The sequence below is a fragment of the Balaenoptera borealis genome, assembly GCF_965194805.1.
Source record: "Balaenoptera borealis genome assembly, chromosome: 6".
NCBI classification, from domain to species: Eukaryota; Metazoa; Chordata; class Mammalia; order Artiodactyla; family Balaenopteridae; genus Balaenoptera; species Balaenoptera borealis.
Genome location: NC_138863.1, coordinates 99,847,349 through 99,872,296, shown reverse-complemented (window position 1 = coordinate 99,872,296; position 24,948 = coordinate 99,847,349). Strand labels below are relative to the sequence as shown.

At 45.0% G+C, this 24,948-nt stretch overlaps 1 long non-coding RNA gene across 1 annotated transcript in view; it reads right to left on the bottom strand.

Moving 5' to 3' along the window:
- LOC309630577 overlaps positions 1–21,564 on the bottom strand; it is a 58,255-nt gene extending 36,691 nt beyond the window's left edge. The window contains exon 1 of the long non-coding RNA XR_014245765.1: positions 21,450–21,564. This is a non-coding gene — a long non-coding RNA (uncharacterized lncRNA). The remainder of the gene's footprint in view (positions 1–21,449) is intronic.
- Positions 21,565–24,948: the final 3,384 nt, after the last annotated feature.

Below are 24,948 nucleotides of genomic sequence, written 5' to 3'. Positions count from 1 at the left end.
GCATCATTGTCGAGGTTTTGCCGCTTTTCCTGAGCTTTAAAGGCGATTCGACTCTACCTCCTGAAATCTGTTTCCTGCTATTCTGCCTTGCTTTCAAATCCTCTTCGTTGCCTTCCCTCAATATATTTGTGGACGAGAGTTATCATTTCTAACTCTGCAGGTTTGTGAATTGCAGTGCCCCTGAGCTCGATTTTTCAACTCGCTTTTTTGGGAGCTGGCGGCAAAAGCACAGGATTGCTTCAGGCCCTGTTCTGCTTCCGGGCGGCAGGCTGAACCTGTGGTTAATTCTTCTTCCTGATGGGAAAATAGAGTGACCTGTGCCTGTCCCAACACCTAGAGCTAGTCTCTCACTGGTTCCCCCTCTTCCCGTTCATCCTGAGGACAAATTGCAACCTGTACGGAACAGGAGGTTAAAGGTGCTGATTCTCGAAGGAGGGAGATTGCTAGTAAAGTGGCTGTAATGGCCAACCCGAGCACAAGGAGATGAGAAATGAGGTGCGTTTTAGAAACCTTTCCCGATCACACGGTGTACCATCTTCTGGGTTTCTCATGCATGTTTTCGATGTAGGAAGATGCCCTTGAACCTGGAGATTTTGGACCCATGGGATGGGTACCACGCAGTATTACTTTAAAGGGTCTGCCTTTTCTCACCGAACCTAACCAAACCTCTCAGCCCCAAGAGTGTCCACCCTTATGTCTCAATCAGCTGTGGGTCTAGAGATGGTCAATCCAGGTGGCATCACAGCCCCTGAACGAATTTTGTAAGAATTTCTCTCTCTTTCACTGTCTTTGTTTCACGGGTTTTTAAAAGTAAGTGATTTTTATAATGGGGTTTAGCTGCTTTTCACTGCTGTGTTTATGCCGCTTTACACCCACTTGACTCACTTACAGAGGGATATCAATACTTTGGTTTTAAGATTCTTACTAGTCAGATATATTCTTGGGCGGTGAACAGGGGGTGTTGAGTCCAGTTCACTGAGCAAGGAGTAGGTCTTGTCTATTATATATTGGGTTCATGGAACGGTATCTGAGCTAATTTGAAACCCTTGTTTTATGCATCACCCCACCTCACCTTTCCCGTTAAGCAGCCATAGTGTGTCTTCTAAACGTGTGACGCTGTTCTGTTTTGTAATTCAGTTCAAGTGTAGCGGTTTTTACATTCCCTCTCTAAGTGATATCTTATGATAAGTGATTTTTTCTGTGTGACTTATTTCACTTAGAATCGTCGTACCTAAATCCTCTAATCATGCTACTACTAGCCTTATGACGTTAATTTCATGGCTGAGTGATATGCCATTGTACATATGGACAACAACTTCCTTATCCATTTTTCTCTTTCCTGCGATATTTAAGGTGTAACGAAGTGGAGGTTTTGTCAACAGAGCAACCCTAAACTTTGGGGTGCCTGTGTCCTACTGATTTTTAGTTTTCCCAATTTATACGCCCATGAGTGGAAGTGCCCTATGCTCTCTAAGCTGAGTTTTTTAGATGTTTCAGGACACCCCGTACCCTTCTCGAGAGTGGCTGTTGGCAATTTACATCCCGCCCATCAGCGTAGCAAGGCTCCCGTTTCTCCATGGCCTGTCCTGCATTTCTGGTTTTGACACTTTATTCAGCATGGCCCTTTTGACCGATGGGAAGCGGGACTTCTTTGTAGCGCTGATTTGCCTTTCCAGGTTGCTTGGTTGGCCAAAAAGGGCGTATGCGTTTTTTCCTGAATATATTCAGGAAAAAACGCATACGCCCTTTTTGGCCAAGGGCATCATGGTCGAGGTTTTGCCGCTTTTCCTGAGCTTTAAAGGCGATTCGACTCTACCTCCTGAAATCTGTTTCCTGCAATTCTGCCTTGCTTTCAAATCCTCTTCGTTGCCTTCCCTCAATATATTTGTGGACGAGAGTTATCATTTATAACTCTGCAGGTTTGTGAATTTCAGTGCCCCTGAGCTCGATTTTTCAACTCGCTTTTTTGGGAGCTGGCGGCAAAACCACAGGATTGCTTCAGGCCCTGTTCTGCTTCCGGGCGGCAGGCTGAACCTGTGGTTAATTCTTCTTCCTGATGGGAAAATAGAGTGACCTGTGCCTGTCCCAACACCTAGAGCTAGTCTCTCACTGGTTCCCCCTCTTCCCGTTCATCCTCAGGACAAATTGCAACCTGTACGAAACAGGAGGTTAAAGGTGCTGATTCTCGAAGGAGGGAGATTGCTAGTAAAGTGGCTGTAATGGCCAACCCGAGCACAAGGAGATGAGAAATGAGGTGCGTTTTAGAAACCTTTCCCGATCACACGGTGTACCATCTTCTGGGTTTCTCATGCATGTTTTCGATGTAGTAAGATGCCCTTGAACCTGGAGATTTTGGACCCATGGGATGGGTACCACGCAGTATTACTTTAAAGGGTCTGCCTTTTCTCACCGAACCTAACCAAACCTCTCAGCCCCAAGAGTGTCCACCCTTATGTCTCAATCAGCTGTGGGTCTAGAGATGGTCAATCCAGGTGGCATCACAGCCCCTGAACGAATTTTGTAAGAATTTCTCTCTCTTTCACTGTCTTTGTTTCACGGGGTTTTAAAAGTCATTGATTTTTATAATGGGGTTTAGCTGCTTTTCACTGCTGTGTTTATGCCGCTTTACACCCACTTGACTCACTTACAGAGGGATATCAATACATTGGTTTTAAGATTCTTACTAGTCAGATATATTCTTGGGCGGTGAACAGGGGGTGTTGAGTCCATTTCACTGAGCAAGGAGTAGGTCTTGTCTATTACATATTGGGTTTATGGAACGGTATCTGAGCTCATTTGAAACCCTTGTTTTATGCATCACCCACCTCACCTTTCCTGTTAAGCAGCCATAGTGTGTCTTCTAAACGTGTGACGCTGTTCTGTTTTGTAATTCAGTTCAAGTGTAGCGGTTTTTACATTCCCTCTCTAAGTGATATCTTATGATAAGTGTCTTTTTCTGTGTGACTTATTTCACTTAGAATCGTCGTACCTAAATCCTCTCATCATGCTGCTACTAGCCTTATGACGTTAATTTCATGGCTGAGTGATATGCCATTGTACATAAGGACCACAACTTCCTTATCCATTTTTCTCTTTCCTTTGAGATTTAAGGTGTAACGAAGTGGAGGTTCTTGTCAACAGAGCAGCGCTAAACTTTGGGGTGCCTATGTCTTGCTGATTTTTAGTTTTCCCAATTTATACGCCCATGAGTGGAAGTGCCCTATGCTCTCTAAGCTGAGTTTTTTAGATGTTTCAGGACACCCCGTACTCTTCTCCAGAGTGGCTGTTGGCAATTTACATCCCGCCCATCAGCGTAGCAAGGCTCCGGTTTCTCCATGGCCTGTCCTGCATTTCTCGTTTTGACACTTTATTCAGCATGGCCCTTTTGACCGATGGGAAGCGAGACTTCTTTGTAGCGCTGATTTGCCTTTCCAGGTTGCTTGGTTGGCCAAAAAGGGCGTATGCGTTTTTTCCTGAATATATTCAGGAAAAAACGCATACGCCCTTTTTGGCCAAGGGCATCATGGTCGAGGTTTTGCCGCTTTTCCTGTGCTTTAAAGGCGATTCGATTCTACCTCCTGAAATCTGTTTCCTGCAATTCGGCCTTGCTTTCAAATCCTCTTCGTTGCCTTCCCTCAATATATTTGTGGACGAGAGTTATCATTTATAACTCTGCAGGTTCGTGAATTGCAGTGCCCCTGAGCTCGATTTTTCAACTCGCTTTTTTGGGAGCTGGCGGCAAAAGCACAGGATTGCTTCAGGCCCTGTTCTGCTTCCGGGCGGCAGGCTGAACCTGTGGTTATTTCTTCTTCCTGATGGGAAAATAGAGTGACCTGTGCCTGTCCCAACACCTAGAGCTAGTCTCTCACTGGTTCCACCTCTTCCCGTTCATCCTCAGGACAAATTGCAACCTGTACGGAACAGGAGGTTAAAGGTGCTCATTCTCCAAGGAGGGAGATTGCTAGTAAAGTGGCTGTAATGGCCAACCCGAGCACAAGGAGATGAGAAATGAGGTGCGTTTTAGAAACCTTTCCCGATCACACGGTGTACCATCTTCTGGGTTTCTCATGCATGTTTTCGATGTAGGAAGATACCCTTGAACCTGGAAATTTTGGACCCATGGGATGGGTACCACGCAGTATTACTTTAATGGGTCTGCGTTTGCTCACCCAACCTCACCAAACCTCTCAGCCCCAAGAGTGTCGACCCTTATGTCTCAATCAGCTGTGGGTCTAGAGATGGTCAATCCAGGTGGCATCACAGCCCCTGAACGAATTTTGTAAGAATTTCTCTCTCTTTCACTGTCTTTCTTTCACGGGTTTTTAAAAGTAATTGATTTTTATAATGGGGTTTAGCTGCTTTTCACTGCTGTGTTTATGCCGCTTTACACCCACTTGACTCACTTACAGAGGGATATCAATACATTGGTTTTAAAATTCTTACTAGTCATATATATTCTTGGGCGGTGAACAGGGGGTGTTGAGTCCAGTTCACTGAGCAAGGAGTAGGTCTTGTCTATTACATATTGGGTTTATGGAACGGTATCTGAGCTAATTTAAACCCTTGTTTTATGCATCACCCCACCTCACCTTTCCCGTTAAGCAGCCATAGTGTGTCTTCTAAACGTGTGACGCTGTTCTGTTTTGTAATTCAGTTTAAGTGTAGCGGTTTTTACATTCCCTCTCTAAGTGATATCTTATGATAAGTGTCTTTTTCTGTGTGACTTATTTCACTTAGAATCGTCGTAACTAAATCCTCTCATCATGCTGCTACTAGCCTTAAGACGTTAATTTCATGGCTCAGTGATATGCCATTGTACATAAGGACCACAACTTCCTTATCCATTTTTCTCTTTCCTGTGATATTTAAGGTGTAACGAAGTGGAGGTTCTTGTCAACAGAGCAGCCCTAAACTTTGGGGTGCCTGTGTCTTGCTGATTTTTAGTTTTCCCAATTTATACGCCCATGAGTGGAAGTGCCCTATGCTCTCTAAGCTGAGTTTTTTAGATGTTTCAGGACACCCCGTACTCTTCTCCAGAGTGGCTGTTGGCAATTTACATCCCGCCCATCAGCGTAGCAAGGCTCCCGTTTCTCCATGGCCTGTCCTGCATTTCTGGTTTTGACACTTTATTCAGCATGGCCCTTTTGACCGATGGGAAGCGAGACTTCTTTGTAGCGCTGATTTGCCTTTCCAGGTTGCTTGGTTGGCCAAAAAGGGCGTATGCGTTTTTTCCTGAATATATTCAGGAAAAAACGCATACGCCCTTTTTGGCCAAGGGCATCATGGTCGAGGTTTTGCCGCTTTTCCTGTGCTTTAAAGGCGATTCGAATCTACCTCCTGAAATCTGTTTCCTGCAATTCTGCCTTGCTTTCAAATCCTCTTCGTTGCCTTCCCTCAATATATTTGTGGACGAGAGTTATCATTTATAACTCTGCAGGTTCGTGAATTGCAGTGCCCCTGAGCTCGATTTTTCAACTCGCTTTTTTGGGAGCTGGCGGCAAAAGCACAGGATTGCTTCAGGCCCTGTTCTGCTTCCGGGCGGCAGGCTGAACCTGTGGTTATTTCTTCTTCCTGATGGGAAAATAGAGTGACCTGTGCCTTTCCCAACACCTAGAGCTAGTCTCTCACTGGTTCCACCTCTTCCCGTTCATCCTCAGGACAAATTGCAACCTGTACGGAACAGGAGGTTGAAGGTGCTGATTCTCGAAGGAGGGAGATTGCTAGTAAAGCTGCTGTAATGGCCAACCCGAGCACAAGGAGATGAGAAATGAGGTGCGTTTTAGAAACCTTTCCCGATCACACGGTGTACCATCTTCTGGGTTTCTCATGCATGTTTTCGATGTAGGAAGATGCCCTTGAACCTGGAGATTTTGGACCCATGGGATGGGTACCACGCAGTATTACTTTAAAGGGTCTGCCTTTTCTCACCGAACCTAACCAAACCTCTCAGCCCCAAGAGTGTCCACCCTTATGTCTCAATCAGCTGTGGGTCTAGAGATGGTCAATCCAGGTGGCATCACAGCCCCTGAACGAATTTTGTAAGAATTTTTCTCTCTTTCACTGTCTTTGTTTCACGGGTTTTTAAAAGTAATTGATTTTTATAATGGGATTTAGCTGCTTTTCACTGCTGTGTTTATGCCGCTTTACACCCACTTGACTCACTTACAGAGGGATATCAATACATTGGTTTTAAGATTCTTACTAGTCAGATATATTCTTGGGCGGTGAACAGGGGGTGTTGAGTCCATTTCACTGAGCAAGGAGTAGGTCTTGTCTATTACATATTGGGTTTATGGAACGGTATCTGAGCTCATTTGAAACCCTTGTTTTATGCATCACCCACCTCACCTTTCCTGTTAAGCAGCCATAGTGTGTCTTCTAAACGTGTGACGCTGTTCTGTTTTGTAATTCAGTTCAAGTGTAGCGGTTTTTACATTCCCTCTCTAAGTGATATCTTATGATAAGTGTCTTTTTCTGTGTGACTTATTTCACTTAGAATCGTCGTACCTAAATCCGCTCATCATGCTGCTACTAGCCTTATGACGTTAATTTCATGGCTGAGTGATATGCCATTGTACATAAGGACCACAACTTCCTTATCCATTTTTCTCTTTCCTTTGAGATTTAAGGTGTAACGAAGTGGAGGTTCTTGTCAACAGAGCAGCCCTAAACTTTGGGGTGCCTGTGTCTTGCTGATTTTTAGTTTTCCCAATTTATACGCCCATGAGTGGAAGTGCCCTATGCTCTCTAAGCTGAGTTTTTTAGATGTTTCAGGACACCCCGTACTCTTCTCCAGAGTGGCTGTTGGCAATTTACATCCCGCCCATCAGCGTAGCAAGGCTCCCGTTTCTCCATGGCCTGTCCTGCATTTCTGGTTTTGACACTTTATTCAGCATGGCCCTTTTGACCGATGGGAAGCGAGACTTCTTTGTAGCGCTGATTTGCCTTTCCAGGTTGCTTGGTTGGCCAAAAAGGGCGTATGCGTTTTTTCCTGAATATATTCAGGAAAAAACGCATACGCCCTTTTTGGCCAAGGGCATCATGGTCGAGGTTTTGCCGCTTTTCCTGTGCTTTAAAGGCGATTCGAATCTACCTCCTGAAATCTGTTTCCTGCAATTCTGCCTTGCTTTCAAATCCTCTTCGTTGCCTTCCCTCAATATATTTGTGGACGAGAGTTATCATTTATAACTCTGCAGGTTCGTGAATTGCAGTGCCCCTGAGCTCGATTTTTCAACTCGCTTTTTTGGGAGCTGGCGGCAAAAGCACAGGATTGCTTCAGGCCCTGTTCTGCTTCCGGGCGGCAGGCTGAACCTGTGGTTAATTCTTCTTCCTGATGGGAAAATAGAGTGACCTGTGCCTGTCCCCACACCTACACCTAGTCTCTCATTGGTTCCCCCTCTTCCCGTTCATCCTCAGGACAAATTTGCAACCTGTACAGAACAGGAGGTTAAAGGTGCTCATTCTCCAAGGAGGGAGATTGCTAGTAAAGCTGCTGTAATGGCGAGCCCGAGCACAAGGAGATGAGAAATGAGGTGCGATTTAGAAATCTGTCCCGATCACACGGTGTACCATCTTCTGGGTTTCTCATGCATGTTTGCGATGTAGGAAGATGCCCTTGAACCTGGAGATTTTGGACCCATGGGATGGGTACCACGCAGTATTACTTTAAAGGGTCTGCATTTGCTCACCCAACCTCACCAAACCTCTCAGCCCGAAGAGTGTCCACCCTTTTGTCTCAATCAGCTGTGGGTCTAGAGATGGTCAATAAAGGTGGCATCCCAGCCCCTGAACGAATTTTGTAAGAATTTCTCTCTCTTTCACTGTCTTTGTTTCACGGGTTTTTAAAAGTAATTGATTTTTATAATGGGGTTTAGCTGCCTTTCACTGCTGTGTTTATGCCGCTTTACACCCACTTGACTCACTTACAGAGGGATATCAATACATTGGTTTTAAGATTCTTACTAGTCAGATATATTCTTGGGCGGTGAACAGGGGGTGTTTAGTCCACTTCACTGAGCAAGGAGTAGGTCTTGTCTATTACATATTGGGTTTATGGAACGGTATCTGAGCTAATTTGAAACCCTTGTTTTATGCATCACCCCACCTCACCTTTCCCGTTAAGCAGCCATAGTGTGTCTTCTAAACGTGTGACGCTGTTCTGTTTTGTAATTCAGTTCAAGTGTAGCGGTTTTTACATTCCCTCTCTAAGTGATATCTTATGATAAGTGTCTTTTTCTGTGTGACTTATTTCACATAGAATCGTCATACCTAAATCCTCTCATCATGCTGCTACTAGCCTTATGACGTTAATTTCATGGCTGAGTGATATGCCATTGTACAGAAGGACCACAACTTCCTTATCCATTTTTCTCTTTACTGGGATATTTAAGGTGTAACGAAGTGGAGGTTCTTGTCAACAGAGCAGCCCTAAACTTTGGGGTGCCTGTGTCTTGCTGATTTTTAGTTTTCCCAATTTATACGCCCATGAGTGGAAGTGCCCTATGCTCTCTAAGCTGAGTTTTTTAGATGTTTCAGGACACACCGTACACTTCTCCAGAGTGGCTGTTTGCAATTTACATCGCGCCTATCAGCGAAGCAAGGCTCCCGTTTCTCCATGGCCTGTCCTGCATTTCTGGTTTTGACACTTTATTCAGCATGGCCCTTTTGACCGATGGGAAGCGAGACTTCTTTGTAGCGCTGATTTGCCTTTCCAGGTTGCTTGGTTGGCCAAAAAGGGCGTATGCGTTTTTTCCTGAATATATTCAGGAAAAAACGCATACGCCCTTTTTGGCCAAGGGCATCATGGTCGAGGTTTTGCCCCTTTTCCTGTGCTTTAAAGGCGATTCGACTCTACCTCCTGAAATCTGTTTCCAGCAATTCTGCCTTGCTTTCAAATCCTCCTCGTTGCCTTCCCTCAATATATTTGTGGACGAGAGTTATCATTTATAACTCTGCAGGTTTGTGAATTGCAGTGCCCCTGAGCTCGATTTTTCAACTCGCTTTTTTGGGAGCTGGCGGCAAAAGCACAGGATTGCTTCAGGCCCTGTTCTGCTTCCGGGCGGCAGGCTGAACCTGTGGTTAATTCTTCTTCCTGATGGGAAAATAGAGTGACCTGTGCCTGTCCCAACACCTAGAGCTAGTCTCTCATTGGTTCCCCCTCTTCCCGTTTATCCTCAGGACAAATTGCAACCTGTTCGGAACAGAAGGTTAAAGGGGCTGATTCTCCAAGGAGGGAGATTGCTCGTAAAGCGGCTGTAATGGCCAACCCGAGCACAAGGAGATGAGAAATGAGGTGCGTTTTAGAAACCTTTCCCGATCACACGGTGTACCATCTTCTGGGTTTCTCATGCATGTTTTCGATGTAGGAAGATGCCCTTGAACCTGGAGATTTTGGACCCATGGGATGGGTACCACGCAGTATTACTTTAAAGCGTCTGCCTTTTCTCACCGAACCTAACCAAACCTCTCAGCCCCAAGAGTGTCCACCCTTATGTCTCAATCAGCTGTGGGTCTAGAGATGGTCAATCCAGGTGGCATCACAGCCCCTGAACGAATTTTGTAAGAATTTCTCTCTCTTTCACTGTCTTTGTTTCACGGGTTTTTAAAAGTAATTGATTTTTATAATGGGGTTTAGCTGCTTTTCACTGCTGTGTTTATGCCGCTTTACACCCACTTGACTCACTTACAGAGGGATATCAATACTTTGGTTTTAAGATTCTTACTAGTCAGATATATTCTTGGGCGGTGAACAGGGGATGTTGAGTCCAGTTCACTGAGCAAGGAGTAGGTCTTGTCTATTACATATTGGGTTCATGGAACGGTATCTGAGCTAATTTGAAACCCTTGTTTTATGCATCACCCCACCTCACCTTTCCCGTTAAGCAGCCATAGTGTGTCTTCTAAACGTGTGACGCTGTTCTGTTTTGTAATTCAGTTCAAGTGTAGCGGTTTTTACATTCCCTCTCTAAGTGATATCTTATGATAAGTGATTTTTTCTGTGTGACTTATTTCACTTAGAATCGTCGTACCTAAATCCTCTCATCATGCTGCTACTAGCCTTATGACGTTAATTTCATGGCTGAGTGATATGCCATTGTACATAAGGACCACAACTTCCTTATCCATTTTTCTCTTTCCTTTGAGATTTAAGGTGTAACGAAGTGGAGGTTCTTGTCAACAGAGCAGCCCTAAACTTTGGGGTGCCTGTGTCTTGCTGATTTTTAGTTTTCCCAATTTATACGCCCATGAGTGGAAGTGCCCTATGCTCTCTAAGCTGAGTTTTTTAGATGTTTCAGGACACCCCGTACTCTTCTCCAGAGTGGCTGTTGGCAATTTACATCCCGCCCATCAGCGTAGCAAGGCTCCCGTTTCTCCATGGCCTGTCCTGCATTTCTGGTTTTGACACTTTATTCAGCATGGCCCTTTTGACCGATGGGAAGCGAGACTTCTTTGTAGCGCTGATTTGCCTTTCCAGGTTGCTTGGTTGGCCAAAAAGGGCGTATGCGTTTTTTCCTGAATATATTCAGGAAAAAACGCATACGCCCTTTTTGGCCAAGGGCATCATGGTCGAGGTTTTGCCGCTTTTCCTGTGCTTTAAAGGCGATTCGAATCTACCTCCTGAAATCTGTTTCCTGCAATTCTGCCTTGCTTTCAAATCCTCTTCGTTGCCTTCCCTCAATATATTTGTGGACGAGAGTTATCATTTATAACTCTGCAGGTTCGTGAATTGCAGTGCCCCTGAGCTCGATTTTTCAACTCGCTTTTTTGGGAGCTGGCGGCAAAAGCACAGGATTGCTTCAGGCCCTGTTCTGCTTCCGGGCGGCAGGCTGAACCTGTGGTTAATTCTTCTTCCTGATGGGAAAATAGAGTGACCTGTGCCTGTCCCCACACCTACACCTAGTCTCTCATTGGTTCCCCCTCTTCCCGTTCATCCTCAGGACAAATTTGCAACCTGTACAGAACAGGAGGTTAAAGGTGCTCATTCTCCAAGGAGGGAGATTGCTAGTAAAGCTGCTGTAATGGCGAGCCCGAGCACAAGGAGATGAGAAATGAGGTGCGATTTAGAAATCTGTCCCGATCACACGGTGTACCATCTTCTGGGTTTCTCATGCATGTTTGCGATGTAGGAAGATGCCCTTGAACCTGGAGATTTTGGACCCATGGGATGGGTACCACGCAGTATTACTTTAAAGGGTCTGCATTTGCTCACCCAACCTCACCAAACCTCTCAGCCCGAAGAGTGTCCACCCTTTTGTCTCAATCAGCTGTGGGTCTAGAGATGGTCAATAAAGGTGGCATCCCAGCCCCTGAACGAATTTTGTAAGAATTTCTCTCTCTTTCACTGTCTTTGTTTCACGGGTTTTTAAAAGTAATTGATTTTTATAATGGGGTTTAGCTGCCTTTCACTGCTGTGTTTATGCCGCTTTACACCCACTTGACTCACTTACAGAGGGATATCAATACATTGGTTTTAAGATTCTTACTAGTCAGATATATTCTTGGGCGGTGAACAGGGGGTGTTTAGTCCACTTCACTGAGCAAGGAGTAGGTCTTGTCTATTACATATTGGGTTTATGGAACGGTATCTGAGCTAATTTGAAACCCTTGTTTTATGCATCACCCCACCTCACCTTTCCCGTTAAGCAGCCATAGTGTGTCTTCTAAACGTGTGACGCTGTTCTGTTTTGTAATTCAGTTCAAGTGTAGCGGTTTTTACATTCCCTCTCTAAGTGATATCTTATGATAAGTGTCTTTTTCTGTGTGACTTATTTCACTTAGAATCGTCATACCTAAATCCTCTCATCATGCTGCTACTAGCCTTATGACGTTAATTTCATGGCTGAGTGATATGCCATTGTACAGAAGGACCACAACTTCCTTATCCATTTTTCTCTTTACTGGGATATTTAAGGTGTAACGAAGTGGAGGTTCTTGTCAACAGAGCAGCCCTAAACTTTGGGGTGCCTGTGTCTTGCTGATTTTTAGTTTTCCCAATTTATACGCCCATGAGTGGAAGTGCCCTATGCTCTCTAAGCTGAGTTTTTTAGATGTTTCAGGACACACCGTACACTTCTCCAGAGTGGCTGTTTGCAATTTACATCGCGCCTATCAGCGAAGCAAGGCTCCCGTTTCTCCATGGCCTGTCCTGCATTTCTGGTTTTGACACTTTATTCAGCATGGCCCTTTTGACCGATGGGAAGCGAGACTTCTTTGTAGCGCTGATTTGCCTTTCCAGGTTGCTTGGTTGGCCAAAAAGGGCGTATGCGTTTTTTCCTGAATATATTCAGGAAAAAACGCATACGCCCTTTTTGGCCAAGGGCATCATGGTCGAGGTTTTGCCCCTTTTCCTGTGCTTTAAAGGCGATTCGACTCTACCTCCTGAAATCTGTTTCCAGCAATTCTGCCTTGCTTTCAAATCCTCCTCGTTGCCTTCCCTCAATATATTTGTGGACGAGAGTTATCATTTATAACTCTGCAGGTTTGTGAATTGCAGTGCCCCTGAGCTCGATTTTTCAACTCGCTTTTTTTGGAGCTGGCGGCAAAAGCACAGGATTGCTTCAGGCCCTGTTCTGCTTCCGGGCGGCAGGCTGAACCTGTGGTTAATTCTTCTTCCTGATGGGAAAATAGAGTGACCTGTGCCTGTCCCAACACCTAGAGCTAGTCTCTCATTGGTTCCCCCTCTTCCCGTTTATCCTCAGGACAAATTGCAACCTGTTCGGAACAGAAGGTTAAAGGGGCTGATTCTCCAAGGAGGGAGATTGCTCGTAAAGCGGCTGTAATGGCCAACCCGAGCACAAGGAGATGAGAAATGAGGTGCGTTTTAGAAACCTTTCCCGATCACACGGTGTACCATCTTCTGGGTTTCTCATGCATGTTTTCGATGTAGGAAGATGCCCTTGAACCTGGAGATTTTGGACCCATGGGATGGGTACCACGCAGTATTACTTTAAAGCGTCTGCCTTTTCTCACCGAACCTAACCAAACCTCTCAGCCCCAAGAGTGTCCACCCTTATGTCTCAATCAGCTGTGGGTCTAGAGATGGTCAATCCAGGTGGCATCACAGCCCCTGAACGAATTTTGTAAGAATTTCTCTCTCTTTCACTGTCTTTGTTTCACGGGTTTTTAAAAGTAATTGATTTTTATAATGGGGTTTAGCTGCTTTTCACTGCTGTGTTTATGCCGCTTTACACCCACTTGACTCACTTACAGAGGGATATCAATACTTTGGTTTTAAGATTCTTACTAGTCAGATATATTCTTGGGCGGTGAACAGGGGATGTTGAGTCCAGTTCACTGAGCAAGGAGTAGGTCTTGTCTATTACATATTGGGTTCATGGAACGGTATCTGAGCTAATTTGAAACCCTTGTTTTATGCATCACCCCACCTCACCTTTCCCGTTAAGCAGCCATAGTGTGTCTTCTAAACGTGTGACGCTGTTCTGTTTTGTAATTCAGTTCAAGTGTAGCGGTTTTTACATTCCCTCTCTAAGTGATATCTTATGATAAGTGATTTTTTCTGTGTGACTTATTTCACTTAGAATCGTCGTACCTAAATCCTCTAATCATGCTGCTACTAGCCTTATGACGTTAATTTCATGGCTGAGTGATATGCCATTGTACATATGGACAACAACTTCCTTATCCATTTTTCTCTTTCCTGCGATATTTAAGGTGTAACGAAGTGGAGGTTTTGTCAACAGAGCAACCCTAAACTTTGGGGTGCCTGTGTCCTACTGATTTTTAGTTTTCCCAATTTATACGCCCATGAGTGGAAGTGCCCTATGCTCTCTAAGCTGAGTTTTTTAGATATTTCAGGACACCCCGTACCCTTCTCCAGAGTGGCTGTTGGCAATTTACATCCCGCCCATCAGCGTAGCAAGGCTCCCGTTTCTCCATGGCCTGTCCTGCATTTCTGGTTTTGACACTTTATTCAGCATGGCCCTTTTGACCGATGGGAAGCGAGACTTCTTTGTAGCGCTGATTTGCCTTTCCAGGTTGCTTGCTTGGCCGAAAAGGGCGTATGCGTTTTTTCCTGAATATATTCAGGAAAAAACGCATACGCCCTTTTTGGCCAAGGGCATCATGGTCGAGGTTTTGCCGCTTTTCCTGAGCTTTAAAGGCGATTCGACTCTACCTCCTGAAATCTGTTTCCTGCTATTCTGCCTTGCTTTCAAATCCTCTTCGTTGCCTTCCCTCAATATATTTGTGGACGAGAGTTATCATTTCTAACTCTGCAGGTTTGTGAATTGCAGTGCCCCTGAGCTCCATTTTTCAACTCGCTTTCTTCGGAGCTGGCCGCAAAAGCGCAGGATTGCTTCAGGCCCTATTCTGGTTCCGGGCGGCAGGCTGAGCCTGTGGTTAATTCTTCTTCCTGATGGGAAAATAGAGTGACCTGTGCCTGTCCCAACACCTAGAGCTAGTCTCTCACTGGTTCCCCCTCTTCCCGTTCATCCTCAGGACAAATTGCAACCTGTACGGAACAGGAGGTTAAAGGTGCTGATTCTCGAAGGAGGGAGATTGCTAGTAAAGCGACTGTAATGGCCAACCCGAGCACAAGGAGATGAGAAATGAGGTGCGTTTTAGAAACCTTTCCCGATCACACCGTGTACCATCTTCCGAGTTTCTCATGCATGTTTTCGATGTAGGAAGATGCCCTTGAACCTGGAGATTTTGGACCCATGGGATGGGTACCACGCAGTATTACTTTAAAGGGTCTGCGTTTGCTCACCCAACCTCACCAAACCTCTCAGCCCCAAGAGTGTCCACCCTTATGTCTCAATCTGCTGTGGGTCTAGAGATGGTCTATCCAGGTGGCATCACAGCCCCTGAACGAATTTTGTAAGAATTTCTCTCTCTTTCACTGTCTTTGTTTCACGGGTTTTTAAAAGTCATTGATTTTTATAATGGGGTTTAGCTGCTTTTCACTGGTGTGTTTATGCCGCTTTACACCCACTTGACTCACTTACAGAGGGATATCAATACATTGGTTTTAAGATTCTTACTAGTCAGATATATTCTTGGGCGGTGAACAGGGGGTGTTTAGTCCACTTCACTGAGCAAGGAGTAGGTTTTGTCTATTACATATTGGGTTTATGGAACGGTATCTGAGCTAATTTGAAACCCTTGTTTTATGCATCACCCCACCTCACCTTTCCCGTTAAGCAGCCATAGTGTGTCTTCTAAACGTGTGACGCTGTTCTGTTTTGTAATTCAGTTCAAGTGTAGCGGTTTTTACATTCCCTCTATAAGTGATATCTTATGATAAGTGTCTTTTTCTGTGTGACTTATTTCACTTAGAATCGTCGTACCTAAATCCTCTCATCATGCTGCTACTAGCCTTATGACGTTAATTTCATGGCTGAGTGATATGCCATTGTACATAAGGACCACAACTTCCTTATCCATTTTTCTCTTTCCTTTGAGATTTAAGGTGTAACGAAGTGGAGGTTCTTGTCAACAGAGCAGCCCTAAACTTTGGGGTGCCTGTGTCTTGCTGATTTTTAGTTTTCCCAATTTATACGCCCATGAGTGGAAGTGCCCTATGCTCTCTAAGCTGAGTTTTTTAGATGTTTCAGGACACCCCGTACTCTTCTCCAGAGTGGCTGTTGGCAATTTACATCCCGCCCATCAGCGTAGCAAGGCTCCCGTTTCTCCATGGCCTGTCCTGCATTTCTGGTTTTGACACTTTATTCAGCATGGCCCTTTTGACCGATGGGAAGCGAGACTTCTTTGTAGCGCTGATTTGCCTTTCCAGGTTGCTTGGTTGGCCAAAAAGGGCGTATGCGTTTTTTCCTGAATATATTCAGGAAAAAACGCATACGCCCTTTTTGGCCAAGGGCATCATGGTCGAGGTTTTGCCGCTTTTCCTGTGCTTTAAAGGCGATTCGAATCTACCTCCTGAAATCTGTTTCCTGCAATTCTGCCTTGCTTTCAAATCCTCTTCGTTGCCTTCCCTCAATATATTTGTGGACGAGAGTTATCATTTCTAACTCTGCAGGTTCGTGAATTGCAGTGCCCCTGAGCTCGATTTTTCAACTCGCTTTTTTGGGAGCTGGCGGCAAAAGCACAGGATTGCTTCAGGCCCTGTTCTGCTTCCGGGCGGCAGGCTGAACCTGTGGTTATTTCTTCTTCCTGATGGGAAAATAGAGTGACCTGTGCCTGTCCCCACACCTACACCTAGTCTCTCATTGGTTCCCCCTCTTCCCGTTCATCCTCAGGACAAATTTGCAACCTGTACAGAACAGGAGGTTAAAGGTGCTCATTCTCCAAGGAGGGAGATTGCTAGTAAAGCTGCTGTAATGGTGAGCCCGAGCACAAGGAGATGAGAAATGAGGTGCGATTTAGAAATCTGTCCCGATCACACGGTGTACCATCTTCTGGGTTTCTCATGCATGTTTTCGATGTAGGAAGATGCCCTTGAACCTGGAGATTTTGGACCCATGGGATGGGTACCACGCAGTATTACTTTAAAGGGTCTGCATTTGCTCACCCAACCTCACCAAACCTCTCAGCCCGAAGAGTGTCCACCCTTTTGTCTCAATCAGCTGTGGGTCTAGAGATGGTCAATAAAGGTGGCATCCCAGCCCCTGAACGAATTTTGTAAGAATTTCTCTCTCTTTCACTGTCTTTGTTTCACGGGATTTTAAAAGTAATTGATTTTTATAATGGGGTTTAGCTGCTTTTCACTGCTGTGTTTATGCCGCTTTACACCCACTTGACTCACTTACAGAGGGATATCAATACATTGGTTTTAAGATTCTTACTAGTCAGATATATTCTTGGGCGGTGAACAGGGGGTGTTGAGTCCAGTTCACTGAGCAAGGAGTAGGTCTTGTCTATTACATATTGGGTTTATGGAACGATATCTGAGCTAATTTGAAACCCTTGTTTTATGCATCACCCCACCTCACCTTTCCCTTTAAGCAGCCATAGTGTGTCTTCTAAACGTGTGACGCTGTTCTGTTTTGTAATTCAGTTCAAGTGTAGCGGTTTTTACATTCCCTCTCTAAGTGATATCTTATGATAAGTGTCTTTTTCTGTGTGACTTATTTCACTTAGAATCGTCGTACCTAAATCCTCTCATCATGCTGCTACTAGCCTTATGACGTTAATTTCATGGCTGAGTGATATGCCATTGTACATAAGGACCACAACTTCCTTATCCATTTTTCTCTTTCCTGGGATATTTAAGGTGTAACGAAGTGGAGGTTCTTGTCAACAGAGCAGCCCTAAACTTTGGGGTGCCTGTGTCTTGCTGATTTTTAGTTTTCCCAATTTATACGCCCATGAGTGGAAGTGCCCTATGCTCTCTAAGCTGAGTTTTTTAGGTGTTTCAGGACACACCGTACACTTCTCCAGAGTGGCTGTTGGCAATTTACATCCCGCCCATCAGCGTAGCAAGGCTCCCGTTTCTCCATGGCCTGTCCTGCATTTCTGGTTTTGACACTTTATTCAGCATGGCCCTTTTGACCGATGGGAAGCGAGACTTCTTTGTAGCACTGATTTGCCTTTCCAGGTTGCTTGGTTGGCCAAAAAGGGCGTATGCGTTTTTTCCTGAATATATTCAGGAAAAAACGCATACGCCCTTTTTGGCCAAGGGCATCATGGTAGAGGTTTTGCCGCTTTTCCTGTGCTTTAAACGCGATTCGACTCTACCTCCTGAAATCAGTTTCCTGCAATTCTGCTATGCTTTCAAATCCTCTTCGTTGCCTTCCCTCAATATATTTGTGGACGAGAGTTATCATTTATAACTCTGCAGGTTTGTGAATTGCAGTGACCCTGAGCTCGATTTTTCAACTCGCTTTTTTGGGAGCTGGCGGCAAAAGCACAGGATTGCTTCAGGCCCTGTTCTGCTTCCGGGCGGCAGGCTGAGCCTGTCGTTAATCCGTCTTCCTGATGGGAAAATAGAGTGACATGTGGCTGTCCCAACACCTAGAGCTAGTCTCTCATTGGTTCCCCCTCTTCCCGTTTATCCTCAGGACAAATTGCAACCTGTTCGGAACAGAAGGTTAAAGGGGCTGATTCTCCAAGGAGGGAGATTTCTAGTAAAGCGGCTGTAATGGCCAACCCGAGCACAAGGAGATGAGAAATGAGGTGCGTTTTAGAAACCTTTCCCGATCACACGGTGTACCATCTTCTGGGTTTCTCATGCATGTTTTCGATGTAGGAAGATGCCCTTGAACCTGGAGATTTTGGACCCATGGGATGGGTACCACGCAATATTACGTTAAAGGGTCTGCGTTTTCTCACCCAACCTCAGCAAACCTCTCAGCCCCAAGAGTGTCCACCCTTATGACTCAATCAGCTGTGGGTCTAGAGATGGTCAATAAAGGTGGCATCCCAGCCCCTGAACGAATTCTGTATGAATTTCTCTCTCTTTCACTGTCTTTGTTTCACGGGTTTTTAAAAGTAATTGATTTTTATAATGGGGTTTAGCTGCTTTTCACTGCTGTGTTTATGCCGCTTTACACCCACTTGACTCACTTACAGAGAGATATCAATACATTGGTTTTAAGAGTCTTACTAGTCAGATATATTCTTGGGCGGTGAACAGGGGGTGTTGAATCCAGTTCACTGAGCAAGGAGTAGGTCTTGTCTATTACATATTGGGTTTATGGAACAGTATCTGAGCTAATTTGGAAGCCTTGTTTTATGCATCACCCCTCCTCACCTTTCCCGTTAAGCAGCCATAATGTGTTTTCTAAACGTGTGACGCTGTTCTGTTTTGTAATTCAGTTCAAGTGTAGCGGTTTTTACTTTCCCTGTATTAGTGATATCTTATGATAAGTGCCTTTTTCTGTGTGACTTATTTCACTTAGAATCGTCGTACCTAAATCTTCTCATCATGCTGCTACTAGCCTTATGATGTTGATTTCATTGCTGAGTGATATGCCATTATACATATGGACCACAACTTCTTTATCCATTTTTCTATTGCCTGGGATATTTAAGGTGTAACGAAGTGGAGGTTCTTGTCAACAGAGCAGCCCTAAACTTTGGGGTGCCTGTGTCTTGCTGATTTTTAATTTTCCCAATTTATACGCCCATGAGTGGAAGTGCCCTATGCTCTCTAAGCTGAGTTTTTTAGATGTTTCAGGACACACCGTACACTTCTCCAGAGTGGCTGTTGGCAATTTACCTCCCGCCCATCAGCGTAGCAAGGCTCCCGTTTCTCCATGGCCTGTCCTGCATTTCTGGTTTTGACACTTTATTCAGCATGGCCCTTTTGACCGATGGGAAGCGAGACTTCTTTGTAGCGCTGATTTGCCTTTCCAGGTTGCTTGGTTGGCCAAAAAGGGCGTATGCGTTTTTTCCTGAATATATTCAGGAAAAAACGCATACGCCCTTTTTGGCCAAGGGCATCATGGTCGAGGTTTTGCCGCTTTTCCTGTGCTTTAAAGGCGATTCGAACCTACCTCCTGAAATCTGTTTCCTGCAATTCTGCCTTGCTTTCAAATCCTCTTCATTGCCTTCCCTCAATATATTTGTGGACGAGAGTTATCATTTATAACTCTGCAGGTTTGTGAATTGCAGTGCCCCTGAGCTCCATTTTTCAACTCGCTTTCTTGGGAGCTGGCCCCAAAAGCGCAGGATTGCTTCAGGCCCTATTGTGGTTCCGGGCGGCAGGCTGAGCCTGTGGTTAATTCTTCTTCCTGATGGGAAAATAGAGTGACCTGTGCCTGTCCCCACACCTAGACCTAGTCTCTCATTGGTTCCCCCTCTTCACGTTCATCCTCAGGACAAATTGCAACCTGTACGGAACAGGAGGTTAAAGGTGCTCATTCTACAAGGAGGGAGATTGCTAGTAAAGTCGCTGGAATGGCGAGCCCGAGCACAAGGAGATGAGAAATGAGGTGCGTTTTAGAAACCTTTCCCGATCACATGGTGTACCATCTTCTGGGTTTCTCATGCATGTTTTCGATGTAGGAAGATGCCCTTGAAGCTGGAGATTTGGGACCTATGGGATGGGTACCACGCAGTATTACTTTAAGGGGTCTGCGTTTGCTCACCCAACCTCACCAAACCTCTCAGCCCCAAGAGTGTCCACCCTTATGTCTCAATCTGCTGTGGGTCTAGAGATGGTCAATAAAGGTGGCATCCCAGCCCCTGAACGAATTCTGTATGAATTTCTCTCTGTTTCACTGTCTTTGTTTCACGGGTTTTTAAAAGTAATTGACTTTTATAATGGGGTTTAGCTGCTTTTCACTGCTGCGTTTATGCCAATTTACACCCACTTGACTCACTTACAGAGAGATATCAATACATTGATTTTAAGAGCCTTACTAGTCAGATATATTCTTGGGCGGTGAACAGGGGGTATTGAGTCCAGTTCACTGAGCAAGGAGTAGGTCTTGTCTGTTACATATTGGGTTTATGGAACAGTATCTGAGCTAATTTGAAACCCTTGTTTTATGCATCACCCCACCTCACCTTTCCCGTTAAGCAGCCATAGTGTGTTTTCTAAACGTGTGACGCTGTTCTGTTTTGTAATTCAGTTCAAGTGTAGCGGATTTTACATTCCCTCTATAAATGATATCTTACGATAAGTGTCTTTTTCTGTGACTTATTTCACTTAGAATCGTCGTACCTAAATCCACTCATCATGCTGCTACTAGCCTTATGACGTTGATTTCATGCCTGAGTGATATTCCATTGTACATAAGGACCACAACTTCTTTATCCATTTTTCTCTTTCCTGGGATATTTAAGGTGTAATGAAGTGGAGGTTCTTGTCAACAGAGCAGCCCTAAACTTTGGGGTGCCTGTGTCTTGCTGATTTTTAGTTTTCCCAATTTATACGCCCATGAGTGGAAGTGCCCTATGCTCTCTAATCTGAGTTTTTTAGATGTTTCAGGACACACCGTACACTTCTCCAGAGTGGCTGTTGGCAATTTACATCCCGCCCATCCGCGTAGCAAGGCTCCCGTTTCTCCATGGCCTGTCCTGCATTTCTGGTTTTGACACTTTATTCAGCATGGCCCTTTTGACCGATGGGAAGCGAGACTTCTTTGTAGCGCTGATTTGCCTTTCCAGGTTGCTTGGTTGGCCAAAAAGGGCGTATGCGTATTTTCCTGAATATATTCAGGAAAAAACGCATACGCCCTTTTTGGCCAAGGGCATCATGGTCGAGGTTTTGCCGCTTTTCCTGTGCTTTAAAGGCGATTCGAATCTACCTCCTGAAATCTGTTTCCTGCTATTCTGCCTTGCTTTCAAATCCTCTTCGTTGCCTTCCCTCAATATATTTGTGGACGAGAGTTATCATTTCTAACTCTGCAGGTTTGTGAATTGCAGTGCCCCTGAGCTCCATTTTTCAACTCGCTTTCTTGGGAGCTGGCCGCAAAAGCACAGGATTGCTTCAGGCGCTGTTCTGCTTCCGGGCGGCAGGCTGAGCCTGTGGTTAATCCTTCTTCCTGATGGGAAAATAGAGTGACATGTGGCTGTCCCAACACCTAGAGCTAGTCTCTCATTGGTTCCCCCTCTTCCCGTTCATCCTCAGGACAAATTGCAACCTGTACGGAACAGAAGGTTAAAGGGGCTGATTCTCCAAGGAGGGAGATTGCTAGTAAAGCGGCTGTAATGGCCAACCCCAGCACAAGGAGATGAGAAATGAGGTGCGTTTTAGAAACCTTTCCCGATCACACGGTGTACCATCGTCTGGGTTTCTCATGCATGTTTTCGATGTAGGAAGATGCCCTTGAACCTGGAGATTTTGGACCCATGGGATGGATACCACGCAGTATTACTTTAAAGGGTCTGCGTTTGCTCACCCAACCTCACCAAACCTCTCAGCCCCAAGAGTGTCCACCCTTATGACTCAATCAGCTGTGGGTCTAGAGATGGTCAATAAAGGTGGCATCCCAGCCCCTGAACGAATTCTGTATGAATTTCTCTCTCTTTCACTGTCTTTGTTTCACGGGTTTTTAAAAGTAATTGATTTTTATAATGGGGTTTAGCTGCTTTTCACTGCTGTGTTTATGCCGCTTTACACCCACTTGACTCACTTACAGAGGGATATCAATACATTGGTTTTAAGAGTCTTACTAGTCAGATATATTCTTGGGCGGTGAACAGGGGGTGTTGAGTCCAGTTCACTGAGCAAGGAGTAGGTCTTGTCTATTACATATTGGGTTTATGGAACGGTATCTGAGCTAATTTGAAACCCTTGTTTTATGCATCACACCACCTCACCTTTCCCGTTAAGCAGCCATAGTGTGTCTTCTAAACGTGTGACGCTGTTCTGTTTTGTAATTCAGTTCAAGTGTAGCGGTTTTTACATTCCCTCTCTAAGTGATATCTTATGATAAGTGTCTTTTTCTGTGTGACTTATTTCACTTAGAATCGTCGTACCTAAATCCTCTCATCATGCTGCTACTAGCCTTATGACGTTGATTTCATGCCTGAGTGATATTCCATTGTACATAAGGACCACAACTTCTTTATCCATTTTTCTCTTTCCTGGGATATTTAAGGTGTAATGAAGTGGAGGTTCTTGTCATCAGAGCAGCCCTAAACTTTGGGGTGCCTGTGTCTTGCTGATTTTTAGTTTTCCCAATTTATACGCCCATGAGTGGAAGTGCCCTATGCTCTCTAAGCTGAGTGTTTTAGATGTTTCAGGACACACCGTACACTTCTCCAGAGTGGCTGTTGGCAATTTACATCCCGCCCATCAGCGTAGCAAGGCTCCCGTTTCTCCATGGCCTGTCCTGCATTTCTGGTTTTGACACTTTATTCAGCATGGCCCTTTTGACCGATGGGAAGCGAGACTTCTTTGTAGCGCTGATTTGCCTTTCCAGGTTGCTTGGTTGGCCAAAAAGGGCGTATGCGTTTTTTCCTGAATATATTCAGGAAAAAACGCATACGCCCTTTTTGGCCAAGGGCATCATGGTCGAGGTTTTGCCGCTTTTCCTGTGCTTTAAAGGCGATTCGAATCTACCTCCTGAAATCTGTTTCCTGCAATTCTGCCTTGCTTTCAAATCCTCTTCGTTGCCTTCCCTCAATATATTTGTGGACGAGAGTTATCATTTCTAACTCTGCAGGTTTGTGAATTGCAGTGCCCCTGAGCTCCATTTTTCAACTCGCTTTCTTGGGAGCTGGCCGCAAAAGCGCAGGATTGCTTCAGGCCCTATTGTGGTTCTGGGCGGCAGGCTGAGCCTGTGGTTAATTCTTCTTCCTGATGGGAAAATAGAGTGACCTGTGCCTGTCCCCACACCTAGACCTAGTCTCTCATTGGTTCCCCCTCTTCCCGTTCATCCTCAGGACAAATTTGCAACCTGTACAGAACAGGAGGTTAAAGGTGCTCATTCTCCAAGGAGGGAGATTGCTAGTAAAGCGGCTGGAATGGCGAGCCCGAGCACAAGGAGATGAGAAATGAGGTGCGTTTTAGAAACCTTTCCCGATCACACGGTGTACCGTCTTCTGGGTTTCTCATGCATGTTTTCGATGTAGGAAGATGCCCTTGAACCTGGAGATTTTGGACCCATGGGATGGGTACCACGCAGTATTACTTTAAAGGGCCTGCGTTTGCTCACCCAACCTCACCAAACCTCTCAGCCCGAAGAGTGTCCACCCTTATGTCTCAATCAGCTGTGGGTCTAGAGATGGTCAATCCAGGTGGCATCACAGCCCCTGAACGAATTTTGTAAGAATTTCTCTCTCTTTCACTGTCTTTGTTTCACGGGTTTTTAAAAGTAATTGATTTTTATAATGGGGTTTAGCTGCTTTTCACTGCTGTGTTTATGCCGGTTTACACCCACTTGACTCACTTACAGAGGGATATCAATACATTGGTTTTAAGAGTCTTACTAGTCAGATATATTCTTGGGCGGTGAACAGGGGGTGTTGAATCCAGTTCACTGAGCAAGGAGTAGGTCTTGTCTGTTACATATTGGGTTTATGGAACAGTATCTGAGCTAATTTGGAAGCCTTGTTTTATGCATCACCCCTCCTCACCTTTCCCGTTAAGCAGCCATAATGTGTTTTCTAAACGTGTGACGCTGTTCTGTTTTGTAATTCATTTCAAGTGTAGCGGTTTTTACATTCCCTCTATAAGTGATATGTTACGATAAGTGTCTTTCTGTGTGACTTATTTCACTTAGAATCGTCGTACATAAATCCACTCATCATGCTGCTACTAGCCTTATGACGTTGATTTCATGCCTGAGTGATATTCCATTGTACATAAGGACCACAACTTCTTTATCCATTTTTCTCTTTCCTGGGATATTTAAGGTGTAATGAAGTGGAGGTTCTTGTCAACAGAGCAGCCCTAAACTTTGGGGTGCCTGTGTCTTGCTGATTTTTAGTTTTCCCAATTTATACGCCCATGAGTGGAAGTGCCCTATGCTCTCTAAGCTGAGTTTTTTAGATGTTTCAGGACACCCCGTACTCTTCTTCAGAGGGGCTGTTGGCAATTTACATCCCGCCCATCAGCGTAGCAAGGCTCCCGTTTCTCCATGGCCTGTCCTGCATTTCTGGTTTTGACACTTTATTCAGCATGGCCCTTTTGACCGATGGGAAGCGAGACTTCTTTGTAGCGCTGATTTGCCTTTCCAGGTTGCTTGGTTGGCCAAAAAGGGCGTATGCGTTTTTTCCTGAATATATTCAGGAAAAAACGCATACGCCCTTTTTGGCCAAGGGCATCATGGTCGAGGTTTTGCCGCTTTTCCTGTGCTTTAAAGGCGATTCGACTCTACCTCCTGAAATCTGTTTCCTGCAATTCTGCGTTGCTTTCAAATCCTCTTCGTTGCCTTCCCTCAATATATTTGTGGACGAGAGTTATCATTTATAACTCTGCAGGTTCGTGAATTGCAGTGCCCCTGAGCTCGATTTTTCAACTCGCTTTTTTGGGAGCTGGCGGCAAAAGCACAGGATTGCTTCAGGCCCTGTTCTGCTTCCGGGCGGCAGGGTGAACCTGTGGTTATTTCTTCTTCCTGATGGGAAAATAGAGTG